Source organism: Manis pentadactyla, chromosome 1 (genome assembly GCF_030020395.1).
Source record: "Manis pentadactyla isolate mManPen7 chromosome 1, mManPen7.hap1, whole genome shotgun sequence".
Lineage (NCBI taxonomy): Eukaryota > Metazoa > Chordata > Mammalia > Pholidota > Manidae > Manis > Manis pentadactyla.
Window position 1 is genome coordinate 196,300,395 of NC_080019.1, and position 17,332 is coordinate 196,317,726.

The 17,332-nt window shown below is 51.5% G+C and overlaps 1 protein-coding gene and 1 pseudogene across 2 annotated transcripts in view; one reads left to right on the forward strand and one right to left on the reverse strand.

The window, feature by feature from the left end:
• Positions 1–4,827: 4,827 nt before the first annotated feature.
• On the reverse strand, positions 4,828–5,718 carry LOC118925769 (histone chaperone ASF1-like; annotated as a pseudogene).
• Positions 5,719–8,288: 2,570 nt separating this feature from the next.
• The window catches only part of ADARB1 (adenosine deaminase RNA specific B1), a 161,311-nt gene continuing 152,267 nt past the window's right edge, over positions 8,289–17,332 (forward strand). Inside the window, exon 1 of one of the 2 annotated variants that reach the window (XM_036912085.2) lies at positions 8,289–8,444. The gene's annotated coding sequence lies outside the window, so the exon portion shown is untranslated. The remainder of the gene's footprint in view (positions 8,445–17,332) is intronic. The other variant, XM_036912083.2, reaches the window with a different exon arrangement.

The following is a 17,332-nucleotide window of genomic DNA, read 5'->3' on the forward strand; positions in this document are numbered from 1 at the left end:
TCTGTGGGTGGCATGTCGCCTTTGCCGCAGTTCTGGTGTTTTGAACATTGCTATGACAAGCCTCCAACGTGTGCACTCTTCTTTGGGGCATTAAAAAAATCTGTAGTTCTGTTCCTCAAGCTTCTGTTCTATTTCATTGGTCAGTTCATCCATCCCTGGACCAATGTCAAGTGGCTCCATTTACTCTTGCTTAATAGTATGTCCTGGTATTTGCTGGTGCAAATCTCCCACCTTCTTCAGGAGTATCTTGGCTATTCTAGGTCCTTCATGTAAAGATCCCTGTGGGCAGAATTCCAGAAATCCATGGACTCTACAGCAATTTGGGAGAGAGGTAACACCTGTATGACACTGAGGCCTTATCTTTTTAAAACGGGTGTCTCTACCTTCCCTTCTTCTTCCAATAATTTTTGGAAAAAGATGTATTTTTTTCCTTAAAGATTGCATGCTTCTTTTGTTAGATTTATTTTTAACTCATACTTCTGTTGCAATTGTGAACAGGATTTTTCTAAATTACATGTTTGTTGCTGATATATAGAAATTGTGTGTGTGTATGTGTTTTGTACTCAGTAATCTTGCTCAATTTTATTAAATCTAATAATTTATCTGTAGATTATTTTTATTTTCTGTGTGCGCTATCATATTTCCTACGATTGTGTTCCTCCTTCCTTCCGTCTTTACACTCTTGGACCCACGTCAGCCATGCTGTTTTCCGGGCTCCAGTATGACGCTGGATGCTGGCGGGAAGAGCAGGCCCTGAGCTGGCTGCTGTCCATGTTTGTAGGCACCCTTTATCAGGTTAGGGAAGTTGCTCTCTATTCCTAGTTTTCTAAGAGTTTGTGTTTCTAGACACAAGTGATGCTGGGTTTTATTAAAAGCCTTTCTGCGTCTTTCAAGATGACCATGCAGGTATATGCCTTTGATCTCCTGATTGGATTGATGTTAGATTTTTAAGTGTCAAATCGAAATCATGCCCTTGGGTAGACCCAGCTTGGTCTTGGTGCCCCTACTGTCTCTGCGTTGCACTGGGCTTTGGCCTGCTGAGCGCTCGGCGCAGGACCTCGTGGTGGTTTATTTAGGCTTTGTTGACGGGTGAGGTTGGTGTCTCCTTTTTCTTCCTGTCGTTCTTCTTAGGTTTTGAAGTCAAGGTTAAGTCAGCCTCATAACATGAAGAGGGGAGTGTCCCCTTTGTTCTAGCTGACTCTGTCCCTAACTGTTCACTGAATTCATCACAGTCACCATGACCTCTGTGTCATCGCATCTAGTGAGTCTCCTGACCTCACCTTACTCATCATTTTCTGACTCATGTCTTCTGGAAATGCTCTTCTGCTGGTTTCCTCAAACACCCCTGCTTCTCGGGGCCTCCACCCAGAGGTGCCGCTGGAGGGGCTGAAGGTCTGCCTGGCCCTGGTTCCCTTCTCCCCTCTCTCTTCTCCCCAGGTGACAGTCCCACATCCACGCTCTCAGAGGAGTTCCCCACGAGTTCTCTTCTCTAGAAGCGCCTCCCTTACATTCAGCAATCTTCCTGCATGGCCGCTTGGGCCACCCGAGAGCTGCCGCTGACTCAGCCTGGCCTCAGGGACCGTGGCTTGCTCCCCAGCGCTTCTTCCAGGCCCCTCCGCCCCAGGTGGGACACTGTGCCCCCTGCACACCAGCCAGGGTTTTTGGTGTGGGTTTCATCCTTCCCTGTGCACACAGCTCGCCAAATCCATTAGCTAGGCAAGTCTATTTGTAGAAGCATCTTACCTCTCCACAGCCACCACCACTGGATCTAAGCTGTGAGCACCCAGCTGGGGCATGAGCATTAGCTTTGGGGTGGACACCACCGGCTGCCTGACAAGCCGGCACCCCCTTGCTGATGGTGCCCTGATTTGGGTCTGCACCTCCTTGCCTCCCAGACAGTCCTTGCACTCTGATGGGAGCAGGTCTAACTCCAGAGCCGGGGTAGGCCCTACTTGGTTTAAACCAGGGTTGGCACACTGTGCTATGAAGGGCCAGATGGCAACTATTTGGGGCTCTGTGGGCCGTGTGCGTCTCCGCCACAGACCTTGCCTTCCCCCTGTGCTGTGTAGATGTGACAGTCCTGGGAGCCTGTCTGGTCCCTGGATCTCGGTGGTAGCACTGCTGTTGGTTTGGGGCAGGTGGAGATCCAGGTGGCCCGTCAGGGCGCCTGCCCTGCCTGACAGGCCCACAGAGAGGTCCTCTCTCCTCTGCATTTGCGTGCTCTGCGAAGGCTCTTCCCCATGTCCCAGGCATCCATCCACCGGGGCCTTCAGGCCGGGAGGCTTCTCTCTGAGCAGGGTGAGCCACAGAGCCTCTGACTTGGCACGCATGTTTCTCCACTACAGCCCTGTGCTAACACAGAGACTCTGCACGTGGGGCGTCGGGCCAGGCAAGAGGTGTGTACAGGTGTGTACAAGGCGATGCACTCAGGCATACAGCGCTGTGTGACAGAGCCAGGCTTGTCACCCGTTTGGCCCCAGTGCCTGCGCCCCCTACACTAGCCTGTCTCCCGGTCATCACCCAGCTCCACAACATTTCCCCATCTCACCACCGCACTGGGAACACCGCGAAAGCAAGCTCAGGGCCTCTGCTGTCTGTGCTCGCCATGTGTGTGGCGCGTGCCTACAGCTCTCAGGTCCTGCCTCTGCTGGTTTACCTGTAGTTCTCAGCTCAGGCTGCGTCCCCTGGCAGCTGCCAAGGGCCATTCCAGCTCCTTCTGGGTTTCAACAGCTCAGGTCTCCAGGCAGGGCTTGCATTGTCTCAACACCAGCTGCAAGCTCCCTGGGGAACCGCACCGAGTCAGAGCCCCACCTCCAGTCCTGGGGTTGGGGAGGAAGGGCTGTACAGTTCAGAGCACAAATGAGGCCCCTCCTGGTCCATCCTGCCACCAGGGCCATGCACTGGGGGTGGGGTTCCCAGGGGAAGAGGCACGTCACAGCCCGGGCAGGCTCCATGCAAGGTGTCCCCTCCCATGTAGAGCTGGTTGAAGGTTTAGTACCATCTGGTTTTTGTCACTCCATTCCTATGCTTTTTAAAAAAGATAGGACAAAAAAATATTATGTCTCAAATAAATGTATCAAGTATATTGGTTAGCTTTTTTTTTTACTTAAAAATAGTTGTATTTATATTCCACAATTTGCTCGAATACTGGTTTTCTTATAAACTTTCTACAGGATATATATATATTTTTTTAATTGAAGGGTAGTTCACAACAGTATTGCATTACATTAGTTTCAGGTGTACAACACAGTGATTCAACATTTATATACATGATAATTCTAGGTACCAGCTATCACCATACCAAGTTGTTACAATATTTTGACTATATTCCTTATGCTATACATTACATCCCGGTTACTTATTTATTTTACAATTGGAAGTGTGTTTATATATATATATATATACATATATATTTTGTGAGGGCATCTCTCATATTTATTGATCAAATAGTTGTTAACAACAATAAATTTCTGTATAGGGGGGTCAATACTCAATGCACAATCATTAATCCACCCCAAGCCTAATTTTCGTCAGTCTGCAATCTTCTGATGCATAACGAACAAATTCTTACATGGAGTACAAATTCTTACATAGTGAATAAGTTACATGGTGAACAGTGCAAGGGCAGTCATCACAGAAGCTTTCGGTTTTGTTCATGCATTATGAACTATACACAGTTCAAATATGAATATTCATTTGATTTTTAAACTTGATTTATATGTGGATACCACATTTCTCTATTATTATTATTTTTAATAAAATGCTGAAGTGGTAGGTAGATACGAGATAAAGGTAGAAAACAGAGTTTAGTGTTGTAAGAGAGCAAATGTAGATGATCAGGTGTGTGTCTGTAGACTATGTGTTAATCCAGGCTAGACGAGGGCAATAAACATCCATGTATGCAGAAGATTTCTCTCAGAACATGAGGGGGGAGGTTCTAAGCCTCACCTCTGCTGCTCCCCATTTTCTCACCAGATGGCCCCCTGCGACTGTGCCTGTCTTAGGTTGTTCCTCCCTTGAGGAATCTTACCCGTCTCTGGCTAACCAGTCATCTTCCGGGGCCATACAGGGAAATGTTAAGTTGGTAAGTGAGAGAGAAGCCTTATTGTTTGAAAAGGTTAGCTTTTTACTTCTTTGCATATTTATGCCCTGTGGCTTCTATGCCCAGCATTTGTCTTGAGGTATCTTTACCACTTGGAGGAATTATGATACTCGGTAAATTTGATATGAGGCACGAATTCTATTTAAGGGTTGTAATTAGGAAGGAAGAAGAAAAGCTATAGAAGTAGCAGGCAGAAGAAAACCTGGGAAGATTGATTATTTCTTTGACCTATCTTCTTGTAGAGTAACTTCAGCATGGATAGGTTTTGAACTACTAATTAAATTGTGCACACACATTAACATAATAGGAATATAGTTACCTAACCCAAGCATACCTGTAATTACCAGCCATTTCCAGTGAAACCAAGAAAACCAGTTAGGCACCTTAGGCATTTGTGAAAACTTATCTATGATATGGTGGATATTGTCCGACTGAACTTAAACAGTCTGAGAGAATTCAGATAAACTAGAACAACCCATTCCTGGGGACTGTTCATATCCCATATGTTCTTTTAACGATAAATAGTCTGTGGTTGTAAGATTTTGGAGTGCTACAATTTGCACTTCTCCTAATTCTTGGTTGAGTTCCAACAGTATAGATCCAGTCCAATTTTTGTTTTACTGTATGCACAGGCCAGCTTAGATATCTCCTTCATCATTCCCATGGCAAGTCCAGGAACTGGTGGGATGAGTGCATCTACACCTGTGACAGTGCTCTACAGGATATTTTTTAAACAAATTCTTCACATTGTGTCTTGACTATGTACTTATGGAATATTAAGGAAATAGTTCTGTGTGTTTTTATAGCTTAATTTTTACTAAAGGAATGGCAGGTGGTTGGTCACATGCAGTCCATATGGGATTCTAACATGACATTTAGTGAGTTTTCTGACGTGAACCATCCCTTTGATGCTGAAGGTAATGCATCTGTTGAAATAAGTGATTGTAGATTTGGATTACTGCTCTCTGCATCTTCCAGTTTTTCTGTGTTATCTTCCCAATTAATGTGGAATCTTGTAACTCTGGGATTAGATGCCAAAATGTTCCTTTGAAGCTTAGAAAAATCTGGTTTTACTGGTGGATTTTCCCTTAATTCTGTCTCAGTATATTCATTATTTACATAATAGCCAACTCTAATAAATTCTTGACCTCAATAGGTGCATGTAATTAGCACAACTGTTACACCTACTGCATCTGCATCTGGACTGAGTCCTGGATTAGGTGCATCAGCTTGAAATACAAGCATATGCCTTCCTGCAGGAACGGGGCCCACTAAAACAGAGTCTAAAACTTGATTGTATTCACTTTCTGCAGAGCCCACATAGATAATTTTCCATTCCAAGTCTTCAGACAGGTCCTCGATGCACTCGGTGATCTCAAACTGGAACAGGTTGTAGAAAGGAGAAGGGTTATCCAGCACCACTACATAGTTCACCTGAACCTTTGCCATATTTTGAAAAAAACACAAACAATGGGAACCGGGGCTTGTTGCGGCACAATAAAGTCCAGCGTGCGGCCGCTTGGGAGAGCACAGACCCCCGCCCCCGCGCCAGCCCGACGTCGTGCAGCGGCGACTTGAGAAACTTTTTTTTTTCCTCTTTTTATGTACACAGGAGCACTCCACAGTGTTTTGCAGCTTTCCTGTTTCACTAAACTACAGCTCTTTCTGCTCTGATAACTCTATTGGTTAGCTTTTATTAGCAGCTTTATCTTCCTGACATTTTAGAAACCAAGACATCAATAACCTACTTCTGGATCACTGCTAGAGGTATATATACTGTGGGTGTCCTTTCCTGAGCACTGGGAGACATTAACACAACAGGGCAGAAGAAGGTCTGAAATGAGTGAAATCCACCCTCAAGGAACACAGGCCACAGCCTGAACAAACCTTGCCATGCTCTGGGCGTGGCCTCCGCAGCACAGCAGGACAGGTCAGAACGTGGCCCCCAGCACAGGCAGTACTGGGGGTCACTGGGTCACCCTGGCGGTGCAGAAGCATGGTCAGCCCAGGGCCCAGCAGGGTGGGGCACAAAGCCAGGCCGCGATAGCCACCAGCTCAGTGCTGCCAGGCACCCCGTGCCCAGGTCATGCAGTTCACCCTCTGGCTGCCACACTCTGTGGGGGAGCAGGACAGATGAGTGGCTTCTGCCCCTGTAATTCTCAAACACTTCCTTGAACCGAGCCTTCCCCCAAACCCCGAATGTAAAGGTAGGCAGAGCCTGAAGGCTCCCAAGGCAGAGGTGTGGGATCCCGTTTGGACCTGTCTCCTGAGTGTCCTGCAGCCTGTGCCCTAAGGCCGTGACAAGCACCGTGCTGTCATTTGTCCTACAGACACCTAAGTGCAGGGTCCCTTCTCGTTCTGCTTGGGGGTTGCAGTACTGTCACCCCCGATTCCCCTGAAGGAGGAAAGGCCACGCTGTGTAGACAGTGGGTCCCCTGCAGACGGAGTTTCACAGGCTGTGGAAAGCTCCACACCACATTGCTGGGGCAGATGGGAGGCCAGCCAGACTGCTGTAGGCCAGACTGAGTATTGTGCTTGCTTTCCAGGACACCAGGGTAGTGTTTCCTCCATTTGTACAGGTGAGGGAAAGAATGAGCCCCTATGGAAGGTCAGCCATGTTATTTTCCCTGTGCGGATGATGCTGGAGGCAGGCAGATGGGAGCGGCCTTGTGCTGAGCACCAGTGAGTCACGCATCCCTCACTGTGCCTTGTGCAGTCCCTCTGGCGTGGACTAAGGGCCCAGCCCCCTGTGGCCAGTGGGACTAGCAGACAGGGCCCCTGGACAGAGCTCTGCCTCCCTCCTGGTGCTGGTCACGCCACTGGGCAGCAGCCCGGCCAGCCTGCTTACAGTTGTGATGCACGGTTCACGTTGTTCTCCTGTGGCCCCTGTCCGTGGCCTATTGTGAGCTGGTCCAGCTGTAGGCCCTAAGGTCGGGAGCAGTGGCGCTTGCTTCAGGCCACTCAGTTTTGGGTGCTTTGTTACACACGTATGAAGTCCACATGCGTGCCTGTTTATTAAAGAGGAATCCCCACAAGGGCGCCCTGCAAGTCTTGATTTTTACATAGTTGTCAGCAAGTGCCCCTGTGGATGCTGCACCTGGCACTTAGTCCCCAGGCAGAGTGATGGGCTTGCCGGTTAGCTGGCTGGCCCCAAGGACAAATTTTTCCTTTCCACCCGACAGCAACCTGAGGCAGACAACTGGCCTGCTGCAGCACTTTCCCCCATGGTTAATTTATGCTCCAGATCATGAACTTCTGAGATGCCCGATGTCACGTGACTCTGGGACTGACAGCAGCGGCCGGCTCTGGTGGAGTGCCCACTGCCAGCAGGCTCTGGACTGGGCTCTCCACCTGCGTTCCTCTCTTCTGTTTTACACACAGGTCCAAAAGATGCCCAGGGCCGCACGTCTGAGAAGCCGCCGCCGAACGTGAACTCGGAGTCTGGTGGGAACACGCACAGCCCTGCAGGGGTGGAGGCCCCTCGGGTTGCCCCTGCCTCTTGAGCTCTCTTCTCCCTTTCATCTCTCCCCATCACCAGCCAGTCACTGCCTCTCTGCTCCCAGCACCCATGTTCTATAACTGTTCAGTTTCTCCTAAATGTTATTTTCTACTTTGAATAGAATTGCAGCTTTGAGTTGGTTATTCTGGTCTTTCAAAATGTTGCATTTCTACATATGCTGATTATCATGTGTGTCAACATTTCTTGATATAACCATAGAGGAGTCAGTAAATATACATAGAGGAGCAAGTTTGTTATATATACTGTAAAAAGGATTTAAAACGCCTTTACTATCACACAACCAACCGACCCAACCACCACCTTAACCTTGGAAATCTGCATTTGCTTCCGACCTCCCACAAGAGGGAGGGAAGCCACCTCTGGCGCTGGGACACGGGATCACCCCTTCTCCAGGCCGAGGCAACGGGCACCCCCCACTCCCGGACGCCCCCGGCCCCCCGAGGGCGACCCCCGACCCCCGACCCCCGTACGCAGCCCCCACCCTGCCAAAGTGAGCGCCGCCTGCTCCCGGCTCTCCCGCGCCGCCGACAGCAAAGGTTGGCGCGGTGTGCGCGCGCGCACGTTCTGCGTCTCGGCCCCGCCCCCTTCTGGCGTGCGCGCCCCCGCGGGGGCGGGGAGGGGCGGAGCCGTACGGGTCGAGGGCGGAGGCTGAGGCGGAGGCTGAGGCGGCGGCGGCCCGGGCGGCGGGGGTGGCAGCGGGTTGCGCTCGGGGCCGCGCCAGGACTCGGCCAGCGCACCGCAGCCCGGCCTCGCGGAGCCCCGCGGCGGGAGTCCCGAACCCGCACGGCGAGCGGGCGGGCTGGAGCGCGGCCGGCGGCTGAGGTGAGCGGCGGGCGGGCCGGGCCGGCGGCCGAGGGGCGGGCGGGCCGGGGCCGCGTTTATGTAAGCGCCGCCGGCAGGTGGGGCGCCGCGCTGGGAGCGCCTCCGGCGGGACCCCTGCTGCGCGGCGGGGCTGCCCGGAGCGAGTGTCCGGCCGCGCGAAAGGCCCGCGAGCCCTCCCCGGGGCGCCGCGTCTGCGCGGGGGACCCTGCGCCGCGGCGGGAGGCTGCGCCCCGGGATGAGGCTGCGCCCACGGACGGGATGGAGCTGCGCCCCGAGGTGGAGGGTGACCGCCCCGGGATAAAGCGCAGGCTGCGCCCCGGCTTTTGATTGCGCTCCAGGGGCGGGGGACTGTGTCCCGGGATAAGGGGAGGCTGCGCCCCGGACTGTGGCCATGTCCCGGGGGTAGGGTGCTCGCTCCGGGATGAAGCTGCGCCCCAGAGGAGGGGAGGCTGAGCCGGGGACGGCCCCGTGCCCTTCCCCCGGACTGCCGCGTCGGATCCGGATGCTCCCCGCCCTAGGGAAGGACGGCTGAGCCCGGGACGGCCCCACGTGCCTTTCGGGAGGGCGCAGTGTCCGGGAGGGATGCTCTGCGCCGCGGGCAGGGGACAGTGCGCCCCCAGGAGGAGGCCGCTCCGGGGACGGCTCCCCGTCCCCTCCGGAGGGCGCCTGGTCCGCGGCAGATACTCTGCCCCGCGGGCGGCCCCGGGCGGGGGAAGTTCCCGCGGGTGCCGGGCGTCTGGAGCGATCCGGAACCATCCGGGACGATTGGGGGCCGGAGGTGAGTTCTGACGTGTTCAGGTCTGCAGTGGGAAAAATTACCAGATCGCGGATAGGTCTCAGGGAAGGTGTCAGATCGGGCTGTGGGTGCCAAAACGTGAGCGTCCCTCCATTCCCGCGACCCTAAAATGTGTTCCAGGGCCGGTTTTTCTGTCAGAGACCCGCCCGGTAGTGTTTGCTTCTAGCGGTTAATCTGAGCCAGCAGGTTTTGGGGGTTACGTCTGATAAGGGCGTCCTGCTTCCTTGCTGCACAAACCATAAGGTCAGCGGTCGGTTCTCCAGGCACCACGCAAAGTGGCGTGATAGCGGGGCTTGTGGCTGTGCCCTCAGTGCCCCGAGTCAGGTGGTCGGTCAGTACGTTTTGGGGATAGATATTTGTTTAATCCCCTTTGTTTCCCCTTTAATTTGCCTGTATGTTTTATTCCTTTGAAGGGTGCCATCCGGAGCTGCGTTATCTAGAACTGTGGTTGTCTTAAGAGCAGCTCTTGGGCGGTGTCTTCGGGTCACCAGCTCTTCTCTGGGACTGAGACCACTGTACCTTCTGCTTGCTGAGGGTTTCTCAGAGGGGACAGGGAGAAGGAAGCAGGGCAGAAGGTTGGCTGGTACAGCTCCCGCCTGGATAAAAGAATTAGTGCCCTGCCCTACGGGGCTCCTGAGTGGGGCAGGATCCATGCTGCATGCACACCTGCAGCAGGGGCTTGATGAATACTTGATGAGACACCCCCAGCTGGATGCCTCCACCCTGCCTGAGGTGGAGGCAAGGGATTCATACAGGAATGCGTTGTCTGTGGGCAATGCCCTGTCAGATGTCTGAGAGTTCCTGAGACTGAATAGAATATATTCAGATACATGTTCACCAAAATCTTAAGCTATAGTTGGAAAGGAAAAAAGGAGGCCTTTCTGCAGGGGGCAGTGGAGAAATGAAAATTGGTCCAGCTCTGAGAAATTGATGACACATGCATCTCGAGGTGCCCTGGGCTTATGAAGTCAGTGCTGGGAGGTGAACCTTGGAGAAATGGCTAATGACATCATCAACAGAAAACTTCTAGGCCCATGGGCTAATTCACTCCTTTTACCATGTAGAAGCATTTTAACTGCAGTCAGAGTTTTGGAATAAGAATATTCTTTAAACTTAACATTTGTGTGGCAAATGACTAAAGCAAACTTAACTCAGCTGACAGATGCTTGCCTGTGGCCTGCTGTGTGCTGGGCCCTCCCTCCTCTGGCCTGGGGATGCAGTGCTGGACCAGAGAGGCAGAGCCCAGTGAAGTGCAGATGCTGGCAGTGTGTTTGGTTGATCACTTTAATAGCATTGCATTAAAAATAAAATGTGATTTTAGTTACAATAATTCTAAGTATATAGCATTAAAATTTTATTTATGGATTTAAAAATATGAGCCTGCACACAGTACATTCAAAAGGTACAAAAAGATAAAACCTTCTTCCACTCCATCCCCAGCCATTCAGTTCCCTCCAGCTGTTGCCGCCAATTGATTGTGTATCTCCTCTCAGTAGTCAGAACATTTACATGGTCGTGTATATGTTTTAATATTTCTTATAACAAACAATATTTTCTGTACACGGGTGCAAGCAAAACCTAATTATTTTTTATTAATCATCAAATTTCCTTAGTTATGAGGTTTACTTCAGAGCTGAGTTTGTTCCCTTGAATGCTGTGATGAGATATGTGAGTACTTAGGACCAAGGAATATTATTTAAATGGGTAGGAGATAGTTAGAAAGTACACTTTGGAGATTAATAGGTGAATTTATAATTTATTGGCCTATAAAAAAACTTTAAGAAAAATTGTCAACCATAGTATGAAACTGAAAAACTTAGAAAAGTCCTTTTTTAATGGAAAATTTGATGGGTTTTGGTCAATTTTCTAAAATCTGTATTTCCAAAATCTGTAATTTGGCTTGATGGAGATGGTGGTATTTAAAAAAAAACCCTTTTAAAAAATACCTTCATAATATGTGAGGTGGGAAAGGCAAATAGTGAGAATTTCACTTTAAAATTTTACATTGACATCATCAAGACATCCTTGTTCCTTAAATGACTTCTTAAAAAGCCACATTTTATTTGGAATGTGGACAGGGAAAATGCAGTAGCCCAGAGGTCTGCACGTGGCCTTAATGCATAGCTTGACAGACGTGGGGCCCAGACCGAGAGAATCATGTTAGGCGTTTGCCCGGGGGTGGGGGGTGGGGTCTGATGAGCACTGCTGTGGCTCGTACCCGCCCATATGTTGTGTAAGGTGTTCTGGGTGTCTGGGAGTGTATGAAGAAAAATGACCGTGGTTTTTGGTTTGCCATCTTCGTGATGGATTTAAAATGAAGATGGGGCGGGGAGGGGGTGCGGTAGCTTGGAGGTGCCTGGTGTTTTTACCAGAAGTGCAGTGAAACTTTGCTTGCCTCTATTCCAGTTTTGCTTCACCCAGGGGGTCACCCCACAGATATTTTCTACATGCCAGCTACATTCCAGGCACCAGAGACATGGGAGAGAGCACAGTGAGGGTAGTTCTTGTCCTCATGGGGTTCGCAGTGTGGGGAGGTGCAGGCGGTAAACCCCGGCTGAAGTCCTGAGGACTGGGAGGGGCAAAGAAAACTGCCAGGGGGAGGCCTGGGAATGAGGCTCCAAGGTGGGAGCAGTGCTCAGGCAGAGGTAGCTCCGGAGTCTCTCGGGCCAGAGCAGGGGCCGGGGCCGGGGAGGGGTCGGGGCGCATCTTGGTGGAGGGGAAGCCTTAGGAGGCCGCCTGCCTGCCTTCTTCCTTCCCTCCCTTGGGTGACTTTAGACGTTTGAACAAGGGAATGACATCTGATTTATCTTTAGAAGGAATTGTTCTGGCTGTTACGTAGCTAACGCTTACTGGGAGCTTGTGACATGCCAAGCTAATTCAGTGCCTTACCTGTGTTAATTTAAATCTCAGGGTAGTCCAAAAGGCAGGCGTTGTTATTAGTCTAACCATGTTTTTTGTGGGGAAAACCTGTCTGTCGGAGAAGCCATGAAGGCAGGACTTCCCACAGGCGCTCTTCCCCTGCCCTATGCTAGGCCGAGGCGGGCAGCAGGGGCCTTGGACAGGGCAGAGAACGTGAGGCCAGACCTGCATCTAAGATGCCATTGTAAGTCACAGTATTATTTTTTGTAGTATTAACAGGTAAATGTTAACAGACAGACACATGCTTTCCTATCAGGTAGGTTTCACTTACACGTATGGAAAGGACTCCTAGACTTTAAGCAGATTTTTAAAAGCATACCACATCTGTGCTTGTATGAAAAGGAAACTACAAGTGAAATGAAGTAATTCTGAAATTTCTTAATGATTAGAATCTGATTCTTCCAGGTCAAACTCTGACTGGGCTTTGATGTGATACTCCACCTGCCATCCACCTGCTGCCTCCAACTGGTGCTGTGGCCGCATTTCTAAGGTCACACCACTGTCATCTCTGGGGTGTCATCTAAGCAGCCAATTCCCAGTCTGCACTGTGGATGCTTTCTTATCTTGCTGGCAGGTATTGAGGAGAGGTTTCCGGTCCCTGAATGACTGGCCAACTGGCCTCCTGAGGGGTTACGTTGTGTTGTCACACCTCCGAGAGTAAGGCTGACCGAGTGTCCGGGCAAGAGGTCCTCGGCTCACCCTTGCCTGGCCGGCCCCCTTGGGAGATGCCCCAGTGCTGCTACTTGTGATTCGGAGCACAACATGGGAAAACCCGTGCCGTGGAACTGGCACACTGTGGCACGCTTTGCAGGCAGACCCCTCAGGATTGCCAAGAGTCCCTGAGATGGAACGTCCCAGAACGATCCCAGGGTTGTTGGCCTGAGCAGTAGTCAGGTGCCCGTGATGAGATGGGGAGCCTGGGAAGAGCCAGGTGTCCAGGGTGGGGAGTGGGGATCTGGCTGTGTGAGGCCCAGACTCTCCAGAAGGCAATTGCTCAGCAGCCCTGTCCACAGATGGCACCTCAAGGTGTGAGTTGGATGTGGTCCCACCATGTGCCAGGTGTGTGATCTCAAGCAAGTTGTTTAATCTTTCTGTGCTTCAGTTTTCCCATCGTGAATCAGGGAGAGTAGTAGCCATCTGTCTGCTCGAGTCGTTGGGTTGATAAACTGAGCTAATGTAAAGTGCCTAAAATAGCACCTTGCCAGCAGCACTTAAGAGGGTTTACTTTGCTTGTTATTTTTATGATGAGTCACCCAGTGGAGCTGTCTGGCTACCCGGTGGAAATTCAAGGTTGGGCTCAAGAAGACGCTGGGACCAAATTGTGAGTTTGGGGGCCATTTGCCTATTGCTGGTATTTGAAATCACAGGCTGGGCAGTGGATATAGGTGCAGAAGAGCAGAAGGGTGAGGGCTGAGTCTGGGGGTTTTCAGCAAGGGCTCCACAGGAGGCAGGTGCAGCAGTTCCTAGTGTAAAGCATCTGTTGAGGAAGGAGGGGAACAAAGAGGGGCTCTTGCTGGAGTCCAGGGCTGAGGGGGTGGCTAGTTCCTCTTCTGGGATAGAAGCTGGATTTAGTGAGAGGCAGGGGTCTTGTAGGGGGGTGAGAGTGTGGAGAGGTGGTTGGGAGCGAGGAAGTGGTGAACTTCAGGTACGTAGGATGCCCCAGAGGGGTTTTGTTAAAAGGGTATAGAGTTACAGGTCAGTAGCTGGCCGAGGGCAGGCGGGGTGGTCCTGAGATCTAGGAAGTTTTGTATTTTTATTTCTTAAGTGAGAGTGATTATAGTGTGTTTATGGGCTAATAGGAATGATCCAGTAGAGAAAGACAAACTGACGTGTGTTGGGAAAGGGGTCTGCAGGAGCCAAGTGCTGGAGAAGGTGAGAGGAGACGGCCGGAGGGCAGGGGCAGTTCAGCGCCGGGGGCGAGGCAGGGCTTCTGGGCATGGGAACTTTGATTCCCTTCAAAGTATTTCTGGAAGACATGCTGCCCTTTCAAAGGGAGGATATAAAATAAAAACAATGCTGTGCTCAGTCCAGGAAACGGGGAGCATTCACCTAAGTTGCCTATTAAAATGGTAAAATATCTTCTCCATACATTGATTTATGTTGTTGTGGGTACTTGATTTTTTGGGGTTTGGAGTTGGAGGTATCAATCTTGGTTCTGCCAGTGGGATAAAATGCGAAGGAGCCCTTCATGGGCTCCCGTGTTCTGTCCATTGTCTGAGCCTTGGGGGGACTGGTTCCTTTGCTCTGGGCACACTTCCCCTCATTGACAGGTTCTCCGAGTGCCTTCTCATGTGAGTCATCGTGGAAGGGTGCCTGTGAAGAAAGTCTGCCTTCTTGAGCCAGCTTGCCAGCGGGGTGGACTAACTCTGGCACAAAGGCGCGTATTGTACCTCGAAGCTAGTTTATCTGTGCCGGACTGAAGAAGCAGGGGCTGAGGTAGGTGGCGTCAGAGGGCTGTTCCCATTTGAGGCTCTGTGTTCCAGGAAGGCCTCTGTGTCAAGCTGCTGTCTGAGGCCCAAGAGAGGGGGACAAGGACATTCCAGGAGGAAGGGTCAGCCTGCCAGAGCCCTGCTTACTGCAGTAGCTGTGGGGGGCAGTAGGCTTCGTCTGGTTGTTGATGGGGAGTGTGGGGGAAGGTGAGGCTGAGAGACATGCAGAGCCTGGTGGTGCAGGTTCTCGGGCCACGGGAAGGGCTTGAAGCAAGGGAGTGATGCGCGCCAGCGTGAGACCCGGCCGTGGTGCTGGAGGAAAGCTTCTCCTTGGGCATCAAGTCGGCATGGTTTGGTGATGGGGTGTCTGGGAGGTGAGGGGATGGGGGTGTTAAGAGGGCTCTTTGAAGCCGTCTGATTGCAGTGGTGCTCAGGGCCGGGCAGCTGGGGTCTGACGGGGCAGAGGTGCTGAGGGCAGATCTTGTGTTAGTTGCCGCTGTTCTTCAGGTACAGACATCATGTTATATTGGATTCAGTTGGAATGTGCATCCCTCCTCCCCTGGTGTGTGATGTACTGCATGTTTATGAAGGCAGACATGGGATCTGTAAGGCATATAACACGTAGTTTGTGAAGTGCCGATGGGTGCAGGTGTTAAACTGGTAGGCAGACCTGGCACTGACTGGGTCCTTGGGCTGAAGTCATTACTCCTTCCAAGTTCATGCTAGAGGGCTCGTTACCCCCATTCATGGATTGGGAACTGACGCAAAAGGTTCAGCAGCTTCCTGGGAAAACTGGATCGACTTAGCTGATAGATCTTAAGCTCTGACTGTCAGGCACGGAGAAGCTAGTTCGGTCCAGTTTCCTCCTTGTTGTGGTCTTAGGAGGGCCTGGTGCTGCCCAGCCATTCCCACCCCCTTCCTGGTGTGGTTCGGGGAGCCCTGCTGCGGTGGAGCAGGGAGGCTGGCAGGGGAGCCCCACCACTCCGCCAGCGCAGGAAGCAGGTCAGGGCAGACCCGACAGAACAGCCTCCACAGGCAGAAATGGCGGCTTCCAGGCCCCTGCAGGGAAGGACGCGCTCGGCATCTCTGGCACCTGCCACCCCGGCCACCCAGCCAGTGAGGGGCCGCGGCTCCTGGACTCCTGCTTTTCTCCAGGACTCTCCCTCAAAACAGCCCCTCCGGGCTCTCTCCTCCTTCTCCCTGGGGGAACGTCCCTTGCCGGCGTTTGCTGGACTGGCCAGTGGTTTTTCTGGAGTTGGCATGGCAGAGTTGCTGTTCTCTGCTGTTCCCGAATGAACCCATTTTCCTGGTAAAATAACTTCTACTTTTAAGGTCCACACTGATAAGGAGCCTTCCTCCTGCCGTATACTGATAAGGCGGCTTGTGCCTGGCCAGCCCAGGGAGACTCCTGTTCTCTCCTCTTGGTCTCATCCCATTGGTCCTTGCTCTGCAGGCAGACGGGAGCCTTAGTAGGAGGGCAGATCAGTTGCTCCCCTGCTCAGTGCTGCATCTGCACCGTCCCAGAGTTCTGGCAGAGCTTCCTCTCCTGTGCTCTCAGGTGTCCCCCAGCCTCTCCTGGGCTTTACCCCGCACTCCTCACCCACTGTGGGCTCTGCTGTCCGCTGCTTACCCTCTGCACCCACCACTGCCCTCCCCAGCCCTCCCATCAGCCTGCCGGACAGAGCAGAAGCCCAGGAAGGCAGGGGTCTTCTCTGTCTCTATCCTCAGGGCTCAGAACAGTGCTTAGCAGATAGCAGGCACTTATCAGTGTTGAACAAATGAGTAAGTTTTCTTACTTGTTGTGTGTGTAGTAAATGGGAGCACCCAAACAGGCTAAATTTTTTGGCCTCTGAAGAAGTGTGCTTTCCTGCCTTGCTGCACCAGCCCCCGCCCCCCATGCTCCCATTGTACTCGGTGAATCAGTCATATATTTATGCCCCATATGTCTGTGTTATCTCCAGATTTCTGTGCTCCTTGGTGTAGAATAGAAACATTTACAAAACATTCAAAATTGTTCTAAAACCGTAAAGTACAATATAGTAAGTTAATCTGTTGAAAACGAGGAGTCCTCACCCTGAAAGCACAGCTCTGTCCTGCCACCATCATTTTAACCCCTTTTGGGCAACATATAATTAAAATACGTTTGCTTAATAACAGCATCCATAATAGGTGGAGAAGTAACAGTTGTAACCTTGTCTTGACAAAAATGAGAACACTTTGAATAATTCTGGGAGGTTTCAGACAAGCAGCCAGATAAAATGGAAAATACTTGGTTCAACTGTGGAGGCTTTAAGGGTTAAAAAATTGGAGAGAATGTGGCCTATGAGCTGTTCGGTAGAGGAGCACGCAGAGTGTGCTGAGTTCAGGAGCCTGGGGGGTTAACCCTGGCCCTGCCTCTGGATTTGACAGATGTCCACTTGGTCTCTCTCCTGCAGGTTTGTGACATAGAGTGAGGGCAGTGAGCTGGGGACCTCCAAGATTCATTCCACTCCTAGAAGATGCAAACTAACACCCTGCAGGTGTTCAGGAGTCATTCAGTCGGTTGTCTGACACATATATATCGTAGGACCTGTCACAGTCCCGTGCTAAACGTGGTGCTGCTTCCTCACTTCACAGCTGCTTGAGGTCCACAAGAGGTGGCACTTGGTGCAGAGCGCCCTGTCACCTCCCTCTGGACCAGATGGCTCTGCTGAAGGAGGCAGGAGTGGGGAAGGTGGGTCGGGAGGCAGGGTCTGGGCTGGAGG